This window comes from Panthera leo, chromosome B3 (genome assembly GCF_018350215.1).
Source record: "Panthera leo isolate Ple1 chromosome B3, P.leo_Ple1_pat1.1, whole genome shotgun sequence".
Classification (NCBI taxonomy): Eukaryota; Metazoa; Chordata; class Mammalia; order Carnivora; family Felidae; genus Panthera; species Panthera leo.
The window spans coordinates 9,948,003-9,972,139 of NC_056684.1; the positions used below are offsets into that span (position 1 = coordinate 9,948,003).

Below are 24,137 nucleotides of genomic sequence, written 5' to 3' on the forward strand. Positions count from 1 at the left end.
TCACGCTCTTTCTCAAAAATAAAGTAAAATTTTAAAAAAAGAGAAAAGAAATTAAGATCTCCAAAGAGAAAACATCCACAGATTTCCCTACTGTTATTTGAAGGAATGAGGTAATACAATTACTTTATATCTTTAAAACACTTTATTTAGTCTTATGTCTTAAATTATTAGAAAATCGAAACATATAAAAAAAATATCAAGGTAATGAACATTCATTGTAAGCTTGTTATGTATCGGGTGCCTTCTAATCTATATTATTTCATTTACTTCTGGGAAGAAAGTATGCTCACTTTATAGATGAGGAAATTGAGGTTCAGAAATGTTACAAGAATAGGAGGTGGAAGCGTCAGGATTTGAACCCAAAGACCCTTGAATCTTAGCTAGGTGTCATGTCAAACTTTAAGAAGGAAGTCAGAGGACTTAAGGAGGTAAACCTTTAGTGAGTAAGTTCTAAGGAACTCAGAACGGTGTCAGGAACATGGTAAGCCTTCTATCAATGTTCACTCCTGTTACGGGTATTGTTATTATCAGAAGACCAACTGTAAGACCTCGTTTCGAAGAGAATCTCTGACACAGTTACTTCTCAACCACATCCAGCAGATCACTTCATACCTAGAGATACGACGGTGACCATTATTCTGATGGTACCACTGGCACGTGACATTTACAGAGTGATTCAGGCTTTGTAAGCCTTCCACTTTTCCATTCTTAGGGAGAAAGGGCTCTCATATGGGTTTCTAGAAGGCTTTCATAGTCCACACCTGGAAGGAAAGATACAGGGATTTTTTTTAAATGTTTATTTATTTGTTTATTTGTGAGCGAGAGAGAGACAGAGCATGAGCAGGGGAGGGGAGAGAGAGAGGGAGACACAGAATCCGAAGCAGGCTCCAGGCTCTGAGCTGTCAGCACAGAGCCCGATGCGGGGCTCGAACTCACGGATCATGAGATCGTGGCCTGAGCTGAAGACAGATGCTCAACCGACTGAACCCCCCAGGCTCCCCGACACAGGGATTGTTAGACATCAGACTGTTGGTGGTGGTTTCAACAAGGCAAACTCAGGCCATTCTTGCCATGAACAGAAAACAGTGATGGGTCAGAGATAAGAGACGCAAGGGCCAAGGTGGTTGAGAAAGGCTTGCTTGGAACTCTGTCTCCCTGAAATGTTTCCAAGGTTGATGGAGAGGATCGGTGTGAACTTCATACAGAAGACAAATCTAATTCCGATAAGGCATAAGGAATGGCCGATATTTAAGGACTGTGGAATTGAATTGAAATTATCCCTCAGTTTTTGCCTTTAAAATTTGCTCTACTTGAGCTACTGCTAGCTTGCTGATCAATTTCTCAGGTGTTTAAAAAAAAAAAAGTTACATTTTGGGCAGAGTGCCCCAGCTACTTCCTTCTCTGGGCCTTTGTTCCTGCTGGTTCTCTGCCTTCTCAGCCTGAGCTCTGCCTGCCGCTTCTCAGGGCTTCCTTCAGCATCATTTCCCCAAAGAAGCCTTGCTAACTGCCTGCCCCGCCTCTCGCTGTCTCCACTCTGGGTGAAGTACCCCTTCTCTGAGCTGGTTGAGACCCCAAGCGTACTTCTCTACCTATATCATAGCTCGTATCACTTTGAATTGATTTCTCTTTCTGCACTGAAAGTATCTGGTAAGTGTCCGAATCTCCACGTGGGCAGGAGCACCTGGGCCTTCTGTCCTTCATCAACATGGTGCCGGGTGTGTGCAGTAATCCCTCAGGAATGACAACGTGGCCCGAACCTCCTCCGAAATAGTGGGCCCCTCACTGTCAGCCGTGCAGATGGTAGCTGGGATCACCTGTTTAAAAAACAACCTACCTTCACTTATTTTGTGAGTACTTTCTCGTTGGCTAAATCTCATTTTGAGAGACAAAAAGATACCTTGAAAGGCGAATCTAAAAATCTAGGTATAGAGATGACAAAAGGACCACAGAAGACAAGGATGAAAGCTTGGGTGATGCGCTTCATTTTCCCCAGAAGGTAGACTTCCCTGGGCCCGCCTGACGTTGTCTCCATTCGTTTGATGTCCCTTTAGGGCAACGGCCGGAAATGGAGATAGATTCTGGCTCCAGCAGCACCAGGCTCTTCTCGCTGATCCTCCTTCCAGTCAAGCTGGGAGCCAAGCCTGGGGCAGGCTATGGTATGCAGGATTTGAATTTTTCCTGGCACATGCGTGAAACAGTGTGATCCAACTGGTAGCAGAAATTCCATGTTTGTGCAGGACAACATCTGCAGATTTTATCTTCAGTACAGCCCAGATACAGTCACACTTGGTATTTAAAGAATGACGTGAAACAACCGCAGAAAGAGATAAAATGGCAAGTACTCTCTGTCCAGAGTCTCTGTAGCTGTTTCAAATATGAATAGGCTTTGTAACTAGAAAAGGAAACAGGAAAGATTGGGGGTGGTGGGGAGAGGGAGGGGGACAGAGATATGAGGATTTATCTATCAGAGCTGGCATATATACAGTAATCAGTCCTGTGTCGGCTTTGGAGTGGAGGGAACACGAACTATCTAGAGCTAGAAAGATGTGGGCTCCTGGTGCTGGCGTGTGCGGAATGATGTAGGTACGAAGTTATTCATGGCAACATTGCTAATATAGAAAGAGATTGGAAACAACCCAATATCCAACAATGGAGGACTGGTTAAGTCACTGATGGTATGCCCATACAATGGAATGCTGTGCTCTGTAAAAGAGAAGGAATGAGGAAGCTCTTAATGTGGCAGGATGAAAAGACATACAAGATATATTGCTCTGGGGAAAAAAGCAAGACACAGGGCAGTGGGCACAGAATGCCATGTTTTGTGTAAAAAAGGAGGAAAAATAAGAACATATATATATTTAAATTTATTTATTTATTTGAGAGAGAGAGAGAGAGAGAGAGAGAGAGAGAGAATGAATGAGCCCGGGAGGGGCAGAGAGAGAGGGAGAGAGAGGGAGAGAGAGAATCCCAAACAGGCTCGACAGAGTCAGCACAGAGTTCCACACGGAGCTCGAACCCACCAACCGTGAGATCACGACCTGAGCTAAAGTCAAGAGTCAGGTGCCCAACTGACGGAACCACCCAATCGCCCCAGAATATATATTCTTACTAAGTGTTATAGGCATAAAGAAATGATGAAAGGATAAAACAAGGAGAAGATGGCAGTTACCTGTGTATGTGGCAAAGAAGACAAAAGGGGAGGGGAGCTGGATATTTGGGGGTCGGGGGTCCGGGAGACTTTTTTATTGTATACCTTGGGATTATTTTGAGACATGGGGTTATATTATCTATTTATAAATCAAATCAAACAAATAAAAAGTCAAACAAACAAGCATCATGGCTCAGCTGCCCCTGGGAATTGACCTACCAACTCCCAGTCTCAATTTTGTCATCAGAATAATGGGGATATTTATATTGCCTGGCCAGCCTGGTGGGTCACTGAGCAACAGAAAGTACTAAGTGCACAGCCTGGAGGGGTGCTTACAAACGTTGGCTGATTTTCCTTCCCTGTGAAAGTGCCAGTGTCTCTCTGACCTGGGCGGGATTGTGATCCCCTGGCTCAAAATTTCTCAAGAAACATCTTGGGAGCAGCTTTCCTGTTTGCCTTCTCATGACCTTATCTGAGTCCTGAGTCCACAGTAAAAAATGGCCAGGGCCCTTATGAGTTCAGTAGCTTCTGAACACTCTTCTTTGAAGTGGGGCAGCCTCTAGAAACCTCTGCTTTGTTTTCCTCTTGGTTGATTTCTTCCAAATGGGCTCCTCTGTTGGGTCAACTCCTGCCCAGTCTCCTGGAGAGCGGTCGCAGGCCTCAGAGCTGCCTGAGGGCGCTCTGAGCATTTGGGAGGATTCAGGTTCACCCTCTGACCACTTTGCTCAATTGCTTTCTCTCCAAATCACTCCTCCGGGCTTCAGTATCCTGGTGAAGTGAGGGGACAGACGCATGGAACCAAAACCTTGTGTCCTAGAGAGGCCAGGGAAGACACCGCGGAGTCAGATTGGGGGCGCTAAAGGGGCAGCCAGCACCCCCCCCCCCCCCTTTGTGATTTAAGGGCCACGGGGTGCTCTGGCCTCGAGGCTAGTGTTTGATCTGGCGCCGGCCAGAGCAGAGAGCCGCATGGAGAGCGCAGATGTCACGAAAAGAACACTCAGTGCTCGCTGGGGGTTGGACAAAGCCTGCGGTAAACCTGTGCAGACCCTGCGCGTCCTCCTCGGTACGGGGAGCAAGCGCGGCCTCTAGCGGCCGCTCCTAGATCTGCTCTCTGGGGCCTTCATGCTGGTGGGACTGTCCTCTTCCCGCTAGGCCACAGCCCCGGAGGAGCTGTGGGAAAGAGGCGCAGGACCGCCGGAGGACGTTCGTTGTCCCCTGGAAACCTTGGCCAGGCAGAGTCGTGGCCCGTCCTGCAGGGGAGCGAGCGAGTCAGGCCGGGCCTGCCCGCATGCGGCTTGAGTCACATTCCCTCTGGAGCCCTGCTTCTCATGCGCGAGTGCATCCAGAACCCCTCCCCTTCTTCCTTCCTGTGCTTCTGTCCGCCTGCTCTCCTCCCCCAGCTCTGTCCCTTTCCCACCTCCGTTATCAGGTTATCTGGGGTCCCACTGAACTTAATCTTCAGGTAGTGATTTGCGGCGCTGGTTGCTGCACGGAATCTGGGGTGCAGGTGGTGGTGGGGCTCCTAGGTCTTGAATGAATGAAGCCAAGCCAGTTTGGGTTAGTTGAGAGCAGACTTGAAGGAGAACCTGAATCATTCACCTGAACCTATTTATTTTCTAGTTATTGGAAAGCACACAACATCCACTCTTTTTCTTGTTATAAAAATTTTGGTATTATGGAATGTTGTGTTGGAAATACTGATGAGACCCTCTGCTTTCATGGAAGATCAATATAAATTCTCTTTTTGTTTCCTTTTGAAAAAAATAAAAACACAAAACAAATCCAAACACTTGAACCCTTGCGTACATGAAACTGTTTTCAGCACTAGGCACTACATTTCCTCTAACCCAAGGTTGGTCCCGTTAGGGCAATTAAAAGGGCATAACATGACACTGACTTTTTGCACACATGCCTTCAAATTTCTGTTTTCTGTATTACAAGCTACTGTCCACCCAGGGTCATAAATCCCCGGAGGGGAGAGTCATATGTCACATCACGTGATGAGCTTTGCATCTGTTTTGCAGCTGTTCATTTTGTACTTTGATTTTGTCTTTTGGAAACCCTAGAGCACGGCTTCTCAAGCACGAATGTGCATATGAATCACTTGGGGATCTTGTTAAGATGCAGGTTCTGAGTCAGGAGGTCTGGGGAGGGCTGAGATTCCCCAGTTCTAAGGAGACGCCAGTCCTGTTGATCTGGACACCACCCCCTGAGTAGTAAGGAGGAGGAGATGTCCTTGGTGATTCCGGTCTGTTCTTTTTCTCATCCTTTCTCTGCTTTTTTTTTTTTTTTTTTTTTTTAATATCCTGTACTGTAGTCCTGACTGGAGAGAAACCGTGACAGCAAAGTCAAAAGCTATGTTGATACACGATTCGTGGGTAGCATCTTATGCTTCTTCAGGTCATCTGGAAGAACACAAAAGGCTCCTGTAGGCAGCTGTAACTGAAACCAGAGTGACCACAGCAATCTGTGTGTGAGCCACCGGGAACACACCCTAAACCAGTGGTTTGAATTCCCTTGCCCTTATGTTCCTGACATAAGAGAAGCAGCAGGTGGTTGCCCAAGACTCTGGTCTTCTGTCTCTTCTTTATAGATGCTGTGATCTAGGCAGGGTTCCTCAGCCGCGGTGCTGGTGATATTTGGGGCTGGATCATTGTTTGCCGCAGGGAAGGCGGTGTGCCCCGTGCATTGAGGGTGTTCAACAGCATCCCTGGACTCCACCCACTTGACTCCAGTAGCCCCATCCCACCTCCACTCAGTAGGTTAAGTATCCGACTTCAGCTCAGGTCATGATCTCGTGGTTAGTGGTTTCAAGCCCCACATCGGGCTCCTCGCTGGCAGTGTGAAGCCTGCTTGGGATTCTCTCTGTCTCTGTGTCTCTCTCTCTTTCTCTCTCCCTCTCTCCGCCCCTCCCCAACTCACACACACACTCTCTCTCTCAAAGTAAATACATAAACTTAAAAAAACACCCTAAGACTATAAATTGCTGTCTTTCTTTGCATCCCCCTATTCAGTTTGTTCTCAGAGAGGCAGTAACTGCGGTCTAATGGACAGCATTTTGGCCTTGGGGGCTGAGGATTCGAGTTGGAATCCCAGCGATGCAACTTACTAACTATGACCTCGAATGAATGGGTCATTTAATATCCACAAATCTCTGTCTCTTCAGCTTGGAATATGGGTTATTTATTCCTAGCTCATAAGTTGCTGTGAAGGTTAAAGGAGATTAACGAGGGTATGGAGAATATAGTACCTGCCTTTTGAGAGTGCTCAATAAGGTATGTGTGTTTATATGTCATTTATTTATTTATGCATCCAGTAAATAGGGGACACAGATTTTGGGTCAGGGAATACGATCCTATACTAAGTGCTTGGAACATTTCAGAAGAATGAAAATGATCCAGAAGAGGAAAGGAAGAGCCAGGAGGATTGGGTCAGTCATCTCCTCAACATGAACATCTATCTGGAAGCCTCTAAATTGGCCCCCCCCCCCAAGAGATTGGTTGCAAGAAGGAAGAAATATCTGTATTAGGAGAGATGGGCTTCCCTGATGAGTTCTCAAAGTGTTGTCCCAACACCACCAGCAGCAGCAGCAGCAGCAGCAGCAGCAGCAGCACCTGGGAGCTTGTCAGAAGTGAAACCACAAGGGCCAGACCCTAATTCTCATTTGATTCATGGGCAAGAATCTCAGGCCCTCATTCAGAGCTGTTTTCTGGTCTTTTTTTTTTTTTTTTTTTAATGTTTATTTTTGAGAGAGAGAGAGAAGCAGAGCACAAGCAGAGGAGGGGGAGAGAGAGAGGGGACACAGAATCCGAAGCAGGCTCCAGGCTCTGAGATATCAGCACAGAGCCTGACGCAGGGCCTTGAACTCACAGACCGTGAGATCATGACCTGAGCTGAAGTCGGACGCTTAACCGCCTGAGTCACCCAGGCGTCCCTTTCTTTTTTCTTTTTTTTTTTCTCTTAAGAAATGATGTGTAATTGACCTATGACATTATATTAATTTCAGGTGTATAACACAATGGTTCAAAATTTGTGTATGTTGTGAAATGATCACTATGGTAAGTCTAGTTAACACCTATCACCATATGTAGTTACAGCATTTTTTTTCTTGTGATGGGAACTTTGAAGTTTTACTCTCTTAGCAACTTTCAAATATGCAATACAGTATTATTAACTATAGTTGCCATTCGGCACATTACATCCCTGTGACTTATTTTACAACTGGGAATTTGTACCTTTTGTCTTCCTTCACTCATTTTGCCCACTCTCTGCCCTCCACTTCTGCCAACCACCAATCTGTTGTCTGCATGGATGAGCTTGGTTACTGTTTTTGTTTTAATTTTTTAATTTTTATTTTTTAAATGTTTATTTTTGAGAGAGAGAGAGAGAACACTAGTGAGGGAGGGGCAGAGAGAGAGAGACAGAGAGACAGACAGACAGAGGATCCAAAGCAGGCTCTGAGCTCTTAGCCCAGTGCAGGGCTCAAACACACGAACTGTGAGATCATGCCCTCAGTCAAAGTCAGATGCTTAACCAACTGAGCCAGCCAGGCCCCCCTGTTTTTTGTACTCTTAGATTTCACATGCAAGTGAGATTATATGGTGTTTGTCTTATTTCACTTAGCATAATGCCCTCAAGTTTCATTCACGTTGTCACAAATGACAAGAGTTCATTCTTGCTTATGGCTTAATAATATTCTGCTGTATATTTTTACATATAAAATGTTCTTTATCCATTCATCTATTGATGGACGCTTAGGTTGTTTCCATATTTTGGCTATTGTAAACAATGTTGCAATGAACATGGGGGTGCATATATCTTTTTGAGTTAGTGTTCTCATTTTCTTTGATAAATACTCAGAAGTGGATCATATGATAATTCTATTTTTAATTGTTTGAGGAAACCCCATACACTTTTCTGTGGTGGCTTCACCAATTTACATTCCTGCCATCAGTGCACAGGGTTCTGTTTTCTCTAAACCCTCACCAACACTTGTTATTTCTTGTCTTTTTGATAATGGCCACACTAACAGGTGTGAGGTAGTACCTCAATGTGGTTTTGATTTGCATTTTCCTGATGATTAGTGATGTTGAGTATCTTTTTCATCTGTCTGTTGGCCATCTGTATGTCTTCTTTGGATACGTGTTCAGATTCTCTGCCCCATCAGAATGTTTGTTTGTCTTTTGCTATTGGGTTATATGTGTTCTATGTATATTTTGAATATTAGCCCCTTATCAGATATTTGATTTGTAAATATTTTCCCCCATTCAGCAGGTTGCCTTTTCATTTTGTTGATGGTTTCCTTTGCTGAGCAGAAGCTTTTTAGTTGGATGGAGTCCCACTTGTTTATTTCTGCTTTTATTGCTTTTGCTTTTGGTGTTGTGTACAAGAAGTCATCACCAAGACCTATGGCAAGAAGCTTACTGCTTATGTTTTCTTCCAGGAGTTTTATGGTTTCAGGTCTTACATTTGAGTCTTTAATATATTTTCAGTTACTTTTTGCACATGGTCCAGTTTCATTCTTTTGCATGTGGCTGCCCGGTTTTCTCAATGCCATTTATTGAAGAGGCTGTCCTTTCCCCATTGGATACTCTTGGCTTCTCTGTCATAAATGAATTGGCCATATATGAGTGGAGTCAGAGTTTTTTCTTAGGTTTGCTTTCTACAAAGTATGAATTGTATAATCCATAGCAGAGAAGAAATGGCAAATTAGTAGATATGATGTAGACCTATTAGAAGTAGGGAAAATGAAGGCAAAAATAAGACGACAATTGATAAAGAATGAAAAACTCCCAAATGTTAAGACTGGACTTGGGTCCTTCAACATAGGGCAAACAGCCACATACCCTTCAATAAATCCTGTGGTCATTACTTAATATCCTAAAAGTAGATATTTGTCAAATGGCCTAGAATTGAGAAAAACTTATTTTTTAAAAGTTTATTTATTTATTTTTGAGAGAGAGAGAGTGAGTCTGAGCAGGGGAGGGACAGAGAGAGGGAGAGAGAGAATCCCAAGTGGGGACGTGGGGCTTGAACCTATGAACTGTCAGATCAGCTGACATTAGAAGTCGGAAGCTTAACCGATTGGGCCACCCAGGCGCCCCGAATTGAGAAAAGTTTAAACCATGTTCTTTGTTCTATGGTTTAAAATCCATAGTATGATGTAAGTTTCAGAAAGGTTTTTAGAAATAATATACTTCAAATAAATAAAATTTGAGTACTTTCAGGAGTTAGCTTTATTTGGGAATGTCACTCGATGGTATGCTTCCTTCCCAAGAAAGTAATCATGAGGCACTGCTGTAACTTGTTAGAGGTCAAGAGCCATGCCCCATACTTTTTCTATAGCTACCTGAGCACACTGTAAGAACTCAAACACATGTTGGCTGATTAGGCTTCTTTGCCGGCATTGAGATAAAAATTACAGAAACTCAATTGTTTTTGTAGCCATCATGCTGTTCCCACTTTGTCCTATTGTTGCTTCTTTCTTCAAAGTCCAACATTCTCTGTATCGATTGCTTTTTTTCCTTTGGAGATAGTGAAATTTATGCAAGGAGAGCAACCTTGCTGGGAACATTAGTTTCCTTTCCATGTTGTCTTTCCATGGCAGTGAACTCACCGGCTAACTCCCTTTGGGTACTAATCATAGTCATCGATCTTTACGAGCTGAGTGGTTTTCATCCTTTATTACCAGCTAGGAAGACCATTGTTTCAGGGATCGGCCATTTGTTGAGATGACTTATTAGGAAGGCCTTAACAAATTCTCAAAGTGTGGTCCTTGGACCACCAGCTGCAGCATCACCTGGGACCTTGTCAGAAATGCAAATTTTCTGGCCCCTCTCAGACTTACCGAATTAGAAACACAGTGGGTGGGACCCAGAACAAGCCCTCCAGGTGATTCTGATGCATGGTCAAGTTTGAGATTCAGTGCTTGAGATAAGAGTCCCAGTCTTCCTCCACCTCTCCGCTTTTGCACCCTCATGGGGACAAGCTGTTCTCAATTCAGAATATTTGGACTATAAATTTAGAGAGGTATGCAAGCTTCGTAAAAAGATCTGGCTGAGATAAACCTGGCTTAAAAAAATTTTTTTTAATGTTTATTTATTTTTGAGACAGAGAGAGACAGAGCATGAGCAGGGGATGGGCAGAGAGAGGGAGACACAGAATCTGAAGCAGGTTCCAGGCACCGAAATGTCAGCACAGAGCCTGGCACGGGGCTCGAACTCACAAACCATGAGATCATGACCTGAACTGAAGTCTGACGCTTAACCAACTGAGCCACCCAGGCGCCCCGAGATAAATCTGGTTTTAAATTTTAGCTCTGCCACTTACTAGCTACAAGTCTTTGAGCACATTCTTTTTTTTTTTTTTTTAATTTTTTTTAATGTTTGTTATTGAGAGAGAGAGAGTGAGAGACACAGAGCATGAGCAGGGGAGGCGCAGAGAGAGAGGGAGACACAGAATCCGAAGCAGGCTCCAGGCTCCGTGCTGTCAGCACAGAACCTGACACGGGGCTCGAACCCACAAACTGCGAGATCATGACCTGAGCTGAAGTCGGACGCTCAACCGACTGAGCCACGCAGGTGCCCCTCTGAGCACATTCTTAACACACTAAATGTTATTAGCCATTTTGAGACTTGGTTTATATAATGCTTTCCTCAAAGGGCTGTCCCAAAGACAGAAAGAGCTACTGTGTGTTATAGCACTTTGTACAAAGCTTCACACACAAAAAAGGCTAAATGTTAGGACTCTTGTCCTTCCTTATTTTGTTTAGGCATCAGACATTTCCACTTGGAGAATGTTTTCCCATAAAAACAACATATGGTACTCAGAATCAAATGTACCTGAAATACTAAGATTAGCATTATACTTTAGACATGTTATGGGTTCAAAACAAGCCCAACAGGCTTTTGTGTATTGACCTGGGAACTTAATGATCCAGTTATTTCTTCATTTACTCGTGCCTTTAAAAAGCACAATACCATTTCCCTATAGGGAATTATATTCCAACTTCCAAAATGTAATTTACACATGACTTTTGGGACATGCTCTGTTCATTAGAGTTTCTAGGCATATAGGGTATCTTTAATGTAATCCAGATAGTCAAACTCAAGGAGCCAGGGATTGGGAAGCTCCGTAAAATGAGTGTCTTTCCTCAATGCTAATAATATACTTTGTAATTAAGCAAAGCTCAAAGGACAGCATAGTTGTGACTTGTTTTTGGTGGTGACTATGCTAAGTTGAAATGATGAAGTCAGACACTAAGGCAAAGTGGAGCTGACTTGAGGCACAGAGGAAAGTGGAAACGCCCATTTTGGGCACCTGTTGGCCATGAAGTAAAACTCATTGTCTGCAGGATAAATTTCTCACTGTGCATCTCGTTAACTCAGTTACCACATCATCAGGTGCCTTCAACGCTAGAGTTCAAGGGCAAGAGCTCCAGGTGCCTGAAATGAACCACTCACATTTTCTGCCTAACGGGAAAGGCACACGTGGCGAGGTGACATCTCAATTTTTGTTTGAGGTCAATGATACATTTTCCCTTCCTTAAACTTGGTCTGTCAAAATGTAAGTGGATGTGTCCCACGGGGACTGCTAATTTATTTGAAGCAGCGTGGTATGGTGGACAGCAGTGCATATGGGGCAGAATATCTGGGTTATAACCTTGGCCTTCCTTGTTGCAAGCAAGGTGATCTTTGATAAGTCATGCAACCCTTCTGAGCCTGAGTTTTCACTCATGTAAAAGGGTGGTGGTAATAATAATAACAATAGTAATAATACCCAACCTTCCTAATTCACGGGGCTATTGTTACAAGGAACAAATGAAATGACATATATGAATATCCTAACCCTGCCTTTAGGAGCATGGAATATTTAGCCAGAAAAATCCCTAGGAAGGTATCAGATGGAGCTTTTTTAACTACAGGGAGACCTTTTGATGGCAGAAAGCAACGGAAGCAACTACAGATGGAATGGCCTTGAGTAACACGAAAGATTTTTCAAGACAGCATTCGACTTGGGAGTTCCTCTTTTCCTTTTTTTTTTTTTTTTTTTTAGTTTTTTAAAAATTTTTAAAAAATTTTAAAAATTTATTTATTTTGAGAGAGAGAGTTGGGGGGGGGGGAGGGGCAGAGAGAGGGAGACACAGAATCCCAAGCAGGCTCCAGGCTCTGAGCTGTCAGCATAGAGCCCGATGTGGGGCTCGAACTCATGAACCGTGAGATCACAACCTGAGCCCAAGTTGGATGCTTAACTGACTGAGCCACCCAGGCACCCCATCTTTTCCTACTTACAGCCAAGGACTCTCTACCCCTTCCGCCCCAGCTGGAGAAGGTGTTCCCAAAGGTTTCTGACAGGTGACTGCAGGGGTGGCCTGCAGCTGGTGTTTGCAGAATGTCTTCATTTAAACATACCAACCACATTTCAGCACTTGTGTGAATGTTCAGCATCAGTGGGAACACATGAACTACAGCGACAGAAATGCAGTTGAAGAATCTGAACTTAAAAAACTATAAAGAGTAAAGCCATGTTGCCCTGTCATTTATCTACTTCTTTTTAAAAGTTTATTTTTTAATTTATTTTCAGAGAGAGAGAGAGAGAGAGAGATTGTAAGTGGGGAAGAGGCAAAGACAGAGAGGGAGAGAGAGAATTCCAAGCAGGCGCCACAGGGCCCGGTGTGGGGCTTGAACTCACGAATTCATGAACCGTGAGATCATGACCTGAGCCGAAATCAAGAGTTGAATGCTTAAGTGACTCAGCCACCCAGGCATCCTGCCCTGTCATTTATGATTGTCTTTTGCCCATCCTGGCAAAGAGAAGGAGGTTTAGTATCTGAAGGGGTAGAACAGAGAACCTCTGGATGGGGTACTTCAGACATACTTATGGGAGTGGGCACCATACTATACGAACACAGATTAAGTGACCATATGTACTCTAAATTCAGAACAAATGGACCTCTAGCCCTGCTTTTCCAGTTGGCTGCCAGACCAGGGCTTTTACCTCTGGTCAGGACATTGGAAGGCTATTCTTGGAGAAACAGATCAAAGAATGAAGAGCTATTTATACTGACATCAGAGTTTCACCTTAAAAGGCACCACCCGTCCAAACCTACAGTGAAGTTCAAAGTCACCAAAACTCATCATATGCCCAGAGCTTCCAACCAGCTTTTCTTCTCTACTGGTTATTATGTGTGGATGACCAAAAAGTCCTAGGTATCTGAGGAAAGTCTCTATCATGATAGGTTGAGATGAAAAAGGCAAACAGACAGCAGCAATGCAAAGCATACAGAGACAAGACAGGGAGAATAACACATAATAAAAAAAAAGAAGCTCTTAAATTCTCAGAAGGAGGGCGCCTGGGTGGCTCAGCCAGTTAAGTGTCTGACTCTTGGTTTTGGCTCAGGTCATGATCTCACAGTTCGTGGTTTCAAGCCCCGCATTGGGTTCTGTGCTGACACGGTTTGGCCTGCTTGGGATTCTCTCTTTCTCTCTCTCTCTCTCTCTCTCTCACACACACACACACACACACACACACACACACACACACACTCCTTCTCTCTCTGCCCCTCCTCCGGCTCTCTCTCTCTCTCTTAAAAATAAATAAATAAACTTAAAAAAAAATTCCCAGAAGGAAAGGAGAACATACTGTGTCCATGGGGGGAGAAAAAAAAAAAAAAACACCCTGGAGGCTATAAAAAAGAAACACTCAGGACAAAATGTGCTTCTAGAAATACAAACTCAATAGATGAAAATTACCCAGAAAGTAGAGTAGGAAATATAGAAATGGAAGCTAGAATAACAATGTGAGAAAATTAGATCAGTACAGGAGATCCAATATCTAAATAACTTGAGTTCCCAGAATGAGAGAACAGAGAAAAAAAGGGGATGAAATCATCAAAGAAAAACTTGAAAAAAATGTCCCTGAGTTAAAAAACAGAAGTTGCCAGATTCAAAAGGTTTATTGAATGTACAGCGAAATGGATAAAAATAGACTTACAACAAGGCATAGCTTGTGAAATTTTGGAATGCTGTTAACAAACAACTTTCTGCAAGCTTCCAACGAGAAAAAGAAAGGATAAATAAAAAGGATTAGGAAGAAAAATGGGTTTGGACATGCTTTTAAAATTCTTAACAAAAACTCCATCTTAGAATTCTCTACCCAAACTATCACTTAAGTTTGAGAATTGAAAAAATACATTTTTGGGCACACACAGTCTCAAAACCTTTATGTCTCATGCACTCTTTCTCAAGAATCTCATCTCGAGTATGACGTAGTCCACCGAAAACGAGAGAACAAATCAAGAGAGACACAGTGCACAGGAATTAGGACATCCAGTGAGAAAAGAGGAGGCCTCCCATCTTCTGAAGATCCCAGAAGGAGAGCTGTGCTTACACTGTGGCCAGCTGGCCCAGATTGGAGGAGTGAACTTGACAGACAGGTTGAGCGCTGCATTAGCAAGATCCCCAACTGCCAGGGTGCCTGGGTGGCTCAGTCAGTTGAGGTCTGACTTTGGCTCTGGCCATGATCTCATAGTTCGTGTGAGTGCAAGCCCTGCATTGGGCTCGCTGCTGTCAGTGCAGAGCCCCCTTTGGATCCTCTGTCCCCCTCTGTCTCTGCCCCTCCCCTGCTTCAGCCCTCTCTCTCAAAAATAAATAAAACATTAAAAAAAAAAAATCCCCAACTCCCACGGACTTTTCTTTCCATTCGAGAACAGTGTGTTTGATAATCATACTGGCTTGTCTTGACCACATACTGACTCCTGAGAGCCAGCAATAAAGTCATAGGTTTGTGTGTTTATTTATTTAATTTTTTTTAACGGTTGTTTTTGAGAGACACAGAGAGAGACAGAGCATGAGCCAGAGAGAGGTCGAGAGGGAGACACAAAATCCAAAGCAGGCTCCAGGCTCTGGGCTGTCAGCACAAAGCCCGATCCAGGGCTTGAACTCACAAACTGTGAGATCATGGCCTGAGCCAAAGTCGGGCTGAGCCACCCAGGCACCCCATAAGTCATAAGTTTAGAATCAGAAAATACTCAATGGTCCACTAATAATGCTGCATGTCCTATACCTGGCTCATACTTTGGTCCTGCCCGGTTGCCCCAACTGTGGCAAGCTCTCTGTTTCCAAGGACTCACTGACAAGCTGTGGCCCTACATGTGGCCCTTCCAGAAGGGGTGGAAGGTGAAGCCAGACTCGGACTCAAGGGACTCTGCTCACTTTTGCTTTTTCCAGGAGCCTTCGGCTAAAACAGGCATTCATTATTGCCTATTTCTTCCATGGTTAGGGTGGGCTGACTACTGAGTTTTTCAAAATGAAATAATGCATTGTTTAGGGACACATATACTCATGGTACAATTCTTATTTTTTTAATATAAAAGATGGCTTGACATTAAAATGAGGATTGTGGTTAATTCTCTGGGGAGTAAGTGGGGCAGTACGGAGTTAGAGAGGGGCACACAGTGGACCTTAAAATTAACACTTGTAATAGGGACGCCTAGCTAGCACAGTTGTTAGAGCACATGACGTTTGATCCCGAGGTCATGGGTTCAAGCCCCACCTTGGGTGTAGAGCTTTCTTAATAAATCAAAATCAAAATAAAAAGAACACCTGTAATGTATTTCTAAGCCTAGGTTGTGGGACATTGCTGCTTAACTATTTTTAAAGTGTAATATATGTTTATACAGTCTTCTCTCTGTATTATATATGTTGTGATAAAATTGTTGAAATAAAAATGAACTGAAAGTCCTGTTTCTCGAGTGGATGCTTGAGTGATCCTGGGCCCCAGTGAGGCAGATCTAAGGCAGAGTTATTTTGACTTTGATAGAGAGGAGGAAACTCCCAATTACTTAGGTATTAAATTCTCCTAGGAAGCTTTTTTTTTTTTTTTTTTTCCCCCCTGACTTGCAGAGGCCTGTTCTTTAGGGATTGAGTCACTGGAAACATTAGGAAAGATGTGGTTACTTCTTTACCAACTGCTGGGCCCTGCTTGTTCTCTGCCTTAATTCAGATATTACTGGGGGATGGGGAGCCCCTAATTATAGTCAGTTACTGACTCATAACCATACTTTGCTCGTGGTTATTTCCTCCGAGAAGAATATATGTGGTGTTTCTGCCTGACGTGTGTGTGTGTGTGTGTGTGTGTGTGTGTGTGTATCATTGCTCCGGAATGTCTTTACATGACCTTCAGCACAGGGTGGGCCTTGCTGGGAAGGCTTCGCCAGCTTCAGCGGAGGGCTGGGCATCTCTAGAAGACACGCCCAGGCGATGGGTGTGGCTTGTAAGTGTCCAGTCTCACGGCTGTCATTTCACATTACCTGCTGTGTGGTCAGTAGTAACGGAACAGAATATGGAAGCTGACCTGTTCCTCTGGACTAGTCAGGACTCTAGGTTGCAAGGGGCAGAAAACCAACCCACAGATTAAACCACGAAGAGATTTATAGGCTCACTTAACTTTGCAGCGTAGAAGGAGATTCTGGCCCAACTGGACCCAAGCGTTCCAACAAGATCGTTAGCATGTTTCTATCTGCTTTCTCCAGTCCTGGCTTCTTTTTCAGGCTCTTATTGGCTTGCCCAGGGCCAGGTGACCATCCCTGATGCAATCACATGGACTGGAGGGGTAGACTGGTCTCATTGACAGCATATATACATATCCATCCCTGTCGGGGCTCCTGGGTGGCTCAGTCGGTTGAGCGTCCGACTTCAGGTCAGGTCATGATCTCACACTCTGAGTTTGAGCCCTGCATGGGGCTCTGTACTGACAGCTCAGAGCCTGGAGCTGCTTCAGATTCTGTGTCTCCTTCTCTCTCTGCCCCTCCCCCGCTCATGCTCTGTCTCCTCTGTCTCAAAAGTAAATAAACATAAAAAAAAAAATTTATATACCCACCCCTGTCCTGGGGAGGGGCTTGGATCCACCATCTGACATGGCCTGAGAGAAGAAAAGGTAGTTTTCACTACAGCAGCTATGCACACATAGAAACTACCCCTGGAGTCAATTTTCAATAACTAATGTTTGAATTTATATGATGTCATGATAAATTTTAGGTCTGAGTTATGAACTACCATTATCTTCTGACCTGGACATAGTTTATAAGTCTTCACACTTAAAAAAAACCACTTTTAAAAACCTTGAGGGGCACCTGGGTGGCTCAGTCAGTTGAGTGTCTGACTTTGGCTCAGGTCCTGACCTCATGGTGGGTGAGTTCGAGCCCCACCATGGGCTCTCTGCTGTCCATTCCCCTTCTCTACCCTTCCTCTGCTGGCGCTCACTCTCTCTCACAAATAAGTAACTGTTAAAAAATAAAAAAAATTAAAATCTTAAAAAAAAACTTAAAAAACGTTGAGGTTTCCAATTCAGATGAGTAAAGAAAGTCGTTGTTACTAAAGCAGTTTGACAGGAATAGAGTCCTTATGTCTGAATACTGAATGGGGGAAAAGTTAACGGGAGAAGTCAATCTGCTGCCTCTGATGGGTCTCAGAATAATTTACTCTGACTTGGGGCCTTCAATTCGATTTGATTAAGCAGTTCATGGTTTCGGCCTAGTTCAAAGACTTGTGCATGCAGTGTTCCCACTGAAGGGATTTCTTTCACAGTACCTGGGGAAAAAAGGGCTTTTAGATCTAAGAAGTTTGTCCCAAAACTCCTCCTTTATTATTTATTATTTCTCACTTGGTATTGTGCCTTCTCTGTGGGGACCTACATTACTCTCTTTCGTTGCACAGTGGGCTTTGGGGATACACTGCTTGCTTGCAAATGCCTTACTAACTCTGTGACGTCGACTCCGTTAGTCACTTCGCCTCTCTGCGTCTTCCGTTCCCTCATCTGGGAAAACCTCCTACATAGGATTGCCTGCAGACACTCCTTAGGACCTTGCTGGGCACACAGTGAGCACTTTATGAGTGATTTCTACCACTCTTATTATTTCAGGGGCTCTCAAAGCACACAGCCAAGGGGCCTGTTTGACTTCTGGTTGCGATGGGAGCGTGGAGGGCAGAGGGCAGGCGCCCGAAGCTGGGAAGCCCTATTAAAAGTAGAACAGAAATAGACAGGAGGAAACCAAGCGCTTTCTCTTCAGATTGCTATCAAACCACGCTTCGTTGCAGACTCTGGACTTGGGTATGGCCAGAGATCAAAGGCCCTCTTATGTGCGGTGACATTTCTGAGCACAGGGCTGAGTTGTAAAACTCTTGAATGGAAGATTTTGGCACTTGGAACAGCTTGGGATAGAAAGGCAGAATTTTTATAGAGGCGATTCATAGAACTGCTTATACTCATGGAGAATTCAGACTGTTATGACTCACTTGTCTCTTTATTGCTTTGGACCAAGAACTGTTGTTTCCTTTTAAGTCCCTCTGTAGGAGCTGAGCTACAGCCTAAGGCCGACATAACTCTTTCGGGAAGACAGTGTGGCTTCAGTGAGCGTGAACAGGAATACCCCCTTGTTGGGCTGTGGGTCAAGCGTACTGGACAAGCCGAAAAAGGATTTTATTTTTACCAGGAGATAGAGTTTCTTTTGGAAACTGGCAGCATCCTTAATGCTTCTTTAGCTTCAGATAAGCTTCCCTTTTGTCTGTCTGCCCTTTTCGTCGTATGAAAGCATAGGCTAAATTTGATTGTGTGACAAGCAGGGGGACAGTGGAACAACTTTGGGAAGTAGAAATCAGTGTGCCTGGGTGGCCTGCTATGCAATTAGGGATAGCAGAAGGGGTCATTTGGAGTCCGGCTTGCCCGAGGTTCTGTTGGGTCTCCTGGGAAGCACTGGGAAGCGGATTTTTGGGCTGATGGTAAGGCCTCGTGTGGTAGGCAGACTTCTAAGACAGCTCCCGGTGTTGCCCACCTCCTGGCACTTTACTCCTTCGTGTAACCTCCTCCTCATGTGTTCTTGCTGGACCTAGTGACCTGCTTCCCACGAACAGAATAGGACAAAGGTAGTGGGATGTCACTTGCATTATTAGGTTACAAAGGACTGTGATTTCTACCTTGCAAGGACACTCTTTCTTGTTGCCCCTTTCTCATACTCTTCCTTGTCTTCTCTTTTATGCTTTGAGGAAGCCTGATGCCATGTTGGAAAGGCCCATGTGGCAGGGAACTGAAGGTGGCTTTTGGTCTATATCCTGCAAAGAACTGATACCCTCAGTCCAATACCTGTGAGGAACTGAGTCCTGGCACACTAGGGGAGTTTGGAAGCATGTCCTGCCCCAGTTGAACCTTGAGTTGACTGCAGTCCAGCTGTCACCTTGACTTCTGTCTTGTGAGAGGCCCTGAACCAGAGGACCCAGTCAGGCATTGCCTGGCTTCCTGGCCCTCTGAAACTGTGATTTGTGTATTGTTTTAATTTGCTAAATTTGGGCGTAATTTTTAATGCCTCAGTAGGTAACTAATATAGCAGGTCAATAACATTTACCATCTCAAGCAAAGAGGGAAACAAAGTCTGCCCTCAAACTCTGGGGTTTTGAGTTCTCAAAGTGGGTTGGGAACTCACTATGAGGTAGCAGATTATCCTGAATTCACTGAGACAGAGTTTCTGGGTCTCTGAAGAACACGGTCTAGGGTTAGGTATGTCTTTAATATAGTACCTAGGGTTTATGTCAAGACCTTGGGAAAGAATGCCAGAACCAGAAAAGCCATGATTTCTCTGGGATCCTGACTGAAGTTGAAGTCACTGGTTGGGAGGAAATCTACCCCCTTTGGTGACAAAGAGTACGAAGTGATAAGTATGAGACGGAGAAGCACATTCAGGTCTTCATTCACTGATAACTCTGGTTTCAGAATAGGATTACCATATGGGGGGGCACCTGGGTGGCTCAGTTGGCTAAGTATTCAACCCTTGATCTCAGCTGAGGTCTTGATCTCAGGGTGTTGATTGATCTCAGGGTCATGAAATGAAGCCTTGCATTGGGCTTCAAGCTCGGTGTGGAGCCTGCTTCAAAAAAAAAAAAAAAAAAAAAAAAAAAAAAGGAAGGGGGAGGAGCCAAGACAGCAGAACAGCATGGAAGTTTTTTCTGTGTCTGGTGTCCATGAGATACTGCCAGACCAACAATAAACCATCCTGCACACCTAGAAAACTGATCTGAGGAATAACACAACAATCTGCACAACCTGAACCACGGAATCAGCAGGTACGCGGCGCAAAGAGGTGAACTGGGGGAGAGAGAAGCTGTGGAGGGCAGGGAGCCACTTTTGCCGCGAAGAGAGGACGGAGACGGGGGCGGGGAGAGAATAGGGGAAAAGCATCCCCCCCCCCCCCACCAAAAGCAGCTGGAGAGAAAGTGGAAAAGTGGAAACAGCCACAGGGACTGAACTAAAAAGGGAGAAAGGAGAGGGTTTAAATTCCATTAAGACTATAAACAGGGGGGGCACAGAGTCTGAAACTCTGCAGCTCGATACCTGGTGGTGCTCTGATGGGAAGGGCAGATCCTCAGGAGCAGAGTGGGGCCCAGGGTTCTTCAGGCCACATGGGGAGAGGTGGTTCCCCTGCTGGGAGGACACCTGGTAGAGGCTGTGTGGGTCCCCAAAGGCAAGGCCCCAGTGGACCCGGGAGAACAACCACATTCGCTGGTGCTGGAACAAGGTCGTTAAGAGTGAAGCCTGGTGCCAGGTGTGTGTTGTGAGTTTCCATAGTCCCTGAAATGCTGCTGCTGGACTATCTCGCAAACCTTTTCTGGGGTGGGCTGGCACCCGGCCACAGTCTCTTGGCTTCGGCAGCAGCAGGGTTCCGTGAATGTTCCTGGGTGTGGCCGGCACCGGCCAGTGCTCGGTGAGAAGGTCCCGCAGAGGATCCGAGCGGGTCAGAGCTGTGGTCCCTCAGAAGTAAGGGGTCAGGAAACATAGCTGCATCTGAGATAAAACTCAGGAGGGAAGGGCTGCCTGGGGCTTGGTCACCGACAGCGTAAAAGCGGGAGTGGTCAGAGGCCGAAGACAAAGGACGGGTGCACAATTGCGCATCGGGGAGAACAGAGTTCGATACTAGCGACTGAGTTGCTGGGTGTCAGGGCCACTGTTCCCGCGCATGCGCATAGGTACCTACAAGCACCAAAGCAATCCTCCCCAGTAAGCTAGCTAAGCAGCGCCATCTAGTGGAGAACGGAGCCGTTACACTAAGCCCTGCCCAACTGGGCCAACCTCACTCTTCAGGAACACAAGTCTCTCCCCCTGCTTAGTTTATGGACTATAACGTGCTTCATAGTTTGACTTATAGGGGAAAACAACGTAATTTCAGTAGTATTTCAGTCTATTTGCCGGTCCATCTATTCAATTTTCTTTCTTTTCTTTTTTTTTTCCTTTTTTCCTTTCTTTTTTCTCTTTTTCGTTTCTTTTCTTTTTCTTGAATACAGAAAGAGAAAAAAATCATTTTTATTTTCAATTTTTATTAAAAATAGTTTTCTTTCATTTTTTTTTACTATATTTTTACTTTTGTGTAAATTTTTTTCAAATTCTATTTTACTTCCATCATTTCATTTTAGTCTATTCAGTGTATTCATTTTTTCAAATTTTCAAACTATTTCCTTTTTTTTTCTATTTTTCTTTCCCTTTTTTGTAATCTATCAAGCCCTTTCAAACACCCAGACAAAAACACACCTAGGATCTAGCATCATTTATTTGATTTGTGTGTGTGTGTTTGTTTTTAATTTTTTAATTTTAATATTTTTTAATTTTAATTTTTTAAAATTTAATTATTTTACCTAATTAATTCTTTTTCTCCCTTCAAAATGACGAAGCAAAGGAATTCACCCCAAGAGAAAGAGCAGGAAGAAACGACAGCCAGGGACTTAACCAACACAGATACAAGCAACATGTCTAAACCAAAATTAGAATCATGATAATAAGAATACTAGCTGGGATTGAAAACAGATTATAATCCCTTTCTCTGGAGATAAAAGAAGTAAAAGCTAGTCAGGATGAAATAAAAAATGCTATAACTGAGCTGCAAACTTGAACGGAGGCCACAGCGGCAAAGATGGATGAGGCAGAACAGAGAATCAGCAATATAGAGGTCAAACTTAAAGAGAATAATGAAGCAGAAAAAAAGAGGGAGATGAAGGCAAAAGAGCACGATTTAAGAATTAGAGAAATCAGTGACTCATTAAAAAGGAACAACATCAGAATCATAGGGGTCCCAGAAGAGGAAGAGAGAGAAATAGGGGTAGAAGGGTTATGGGACCAAATCATAGCAGAAAACTTTCCTAACCTGAGGAAAGACACAGACATCAAAATTCAGGAAGCACAGAGGACTCCCATTAGATTCAACAAAAACTGACCATGAACAAGGCATATCATCACAAAATACTCAGGCAAGGAGAGAATCATGAAACCACAAGGGAAAAAAGTCCTTAATCTACAAGGGAAGACAGATCAGGTTTGCAGCAGACCTATCCACAGAAATGTGGCAGGGCAGAAAGGAGTGGCGAGATATATTCAATGTGCTGAATCAGAAAAATATACAGCCAAGAATTCTTTTTTTTTAATATGAAATTTATTGTCAAACTGGTTTCCATACAACACCCAGTGCTCATCCCAACAGGTGCCCTCCTCAATACCCATCACCCACCCTCCCCTCCCTCCTACCCCCCATCAACCCTCAGTTTATTCTCAGTTTTTAAGAGTCTCTTATGGTTTGCTCCCTCCCTCTCTAACTTTTTTCCTCCCTTCCCCTACCCCATGGTTTTCTGCTAAGTTTCCCAGGATCCACATAAGTGAAAAAACATGGTGTCTGTCTTTCTCTGTATGACTTATTTCACTTAGCATAACACTCTCCAGTTCCATCCACGTTGCTACAAAAGGCCATATTTCATTCTTTCTCATTGCCACATAGTATTCCATTGTGTATATAAACCACAACTTCTTTATCCATTCGTCAGTTGATGGACATTTAGGCTCTTTCCATAATTTGGTTATTGTTGAAAGTGCTGCTATAGACATTGGGGTACAAGTGCCCTTATGCATCAGCACTCCTGTATCTGTTGCGTAAATTCCTAGCAGTGCTATTGCTGGGTCATAGGGTAGATCTATTTTTAATTTTTTGAGGAATCTCCACACTGTTTTCCAGAGCGGCTGCACCAGTTTGCGTTCCCACCAACAGTGCAAGAGGGTTCCCATTTCTCCACATCCTCGCCAGCATCTATAGTCTCTTGATTTGTTCATTTTAGCTGCTCTAACTGGTGTGAGGTCATATCTCAGTGTGGTTTTGATTTGTATTTCCCTGATGAGGAGTAACGTTGAGCATCTTTTCATGTGTTTGCTGGCCATCTGGATGTCTTCTTTAGAGAACTGTCTATTCATGTCTTCTGCCCATTTTTTCACTGGATTATTTGTTTTTTGGGTGTGGAGTTTGGTCAGTTTTTCATAGATTTTGGACACTAGCCTTTTGTCCGATATGTCATTTGCAAATATATTTTCCCATTCCATCAGTTGCCTTTTAGTTTTGTTGATTGTTTCCTTTGCTGTGCAGAAGTTTTTTATCTTCATGAGGTCCCAATAGTTCATTTTTGCTTTTAATTTCCTTGCCTTTGGAGAAGTATCAAGTAAGAAATTGCTGCGGCTGAGGTCAGAGAGGTTTTTCTCCTGCTTTCTTCTCTAGGGTTTTGATGGTTTCCTGTCTCACATTCAGGCTCTTCATCCATTTTGAATTTATTATTGTGAATGGTGTAAGAAAGTGTTCTAGTTTCATTCTTCTGCATGTTGCTGTCCATTTCTCCCAGCACCATTCGTTAAAACAGCCAAGAATTCTTTATCCATCAAGGCTGTCATTCAAAATAGAAGGAGAGATAGAAAGTTTCCCAGACAAACAAAAATGAAAGGAGTTTGTGACCACTAAACCAGCCCTGCAAGAAACTTTAAGGGGGACTCTCTGAGGGGAGGAAAGATGAAAAAAAAAAAAACACCAAACAAACAAAGACAGAGACTAGAAAGGACCAGAGAACACCACCAGAAACTCCAACTCTACAAGCAAAATAATGGCAATAAATTCCTATCTTTCCGTACTCACTCTAAACGTCAA

General features: G+C 43.9%; 1 long non-coding RNA gene across 1 annotated transcript in view; it reads right to left on the reverse strand.

The window, feature by feature from the left end:
• Positions 1-209: 209 nt before the first annotated feature.
• LOC122221640 overlaps positions 210-24,137 on the reverse strand; it is a 76,533-nt gene continuing 52,605 nt past the window's right edge. Inside the window, exon 6 of the long non-coding RNA XR_006203346.1 lies at positions 210-761. This is a non-coding gene — a long non-coding RNA (uncharacterized LOC122221640). The remainder of the gene's footprint in view (positions 762-24,137) is intronic.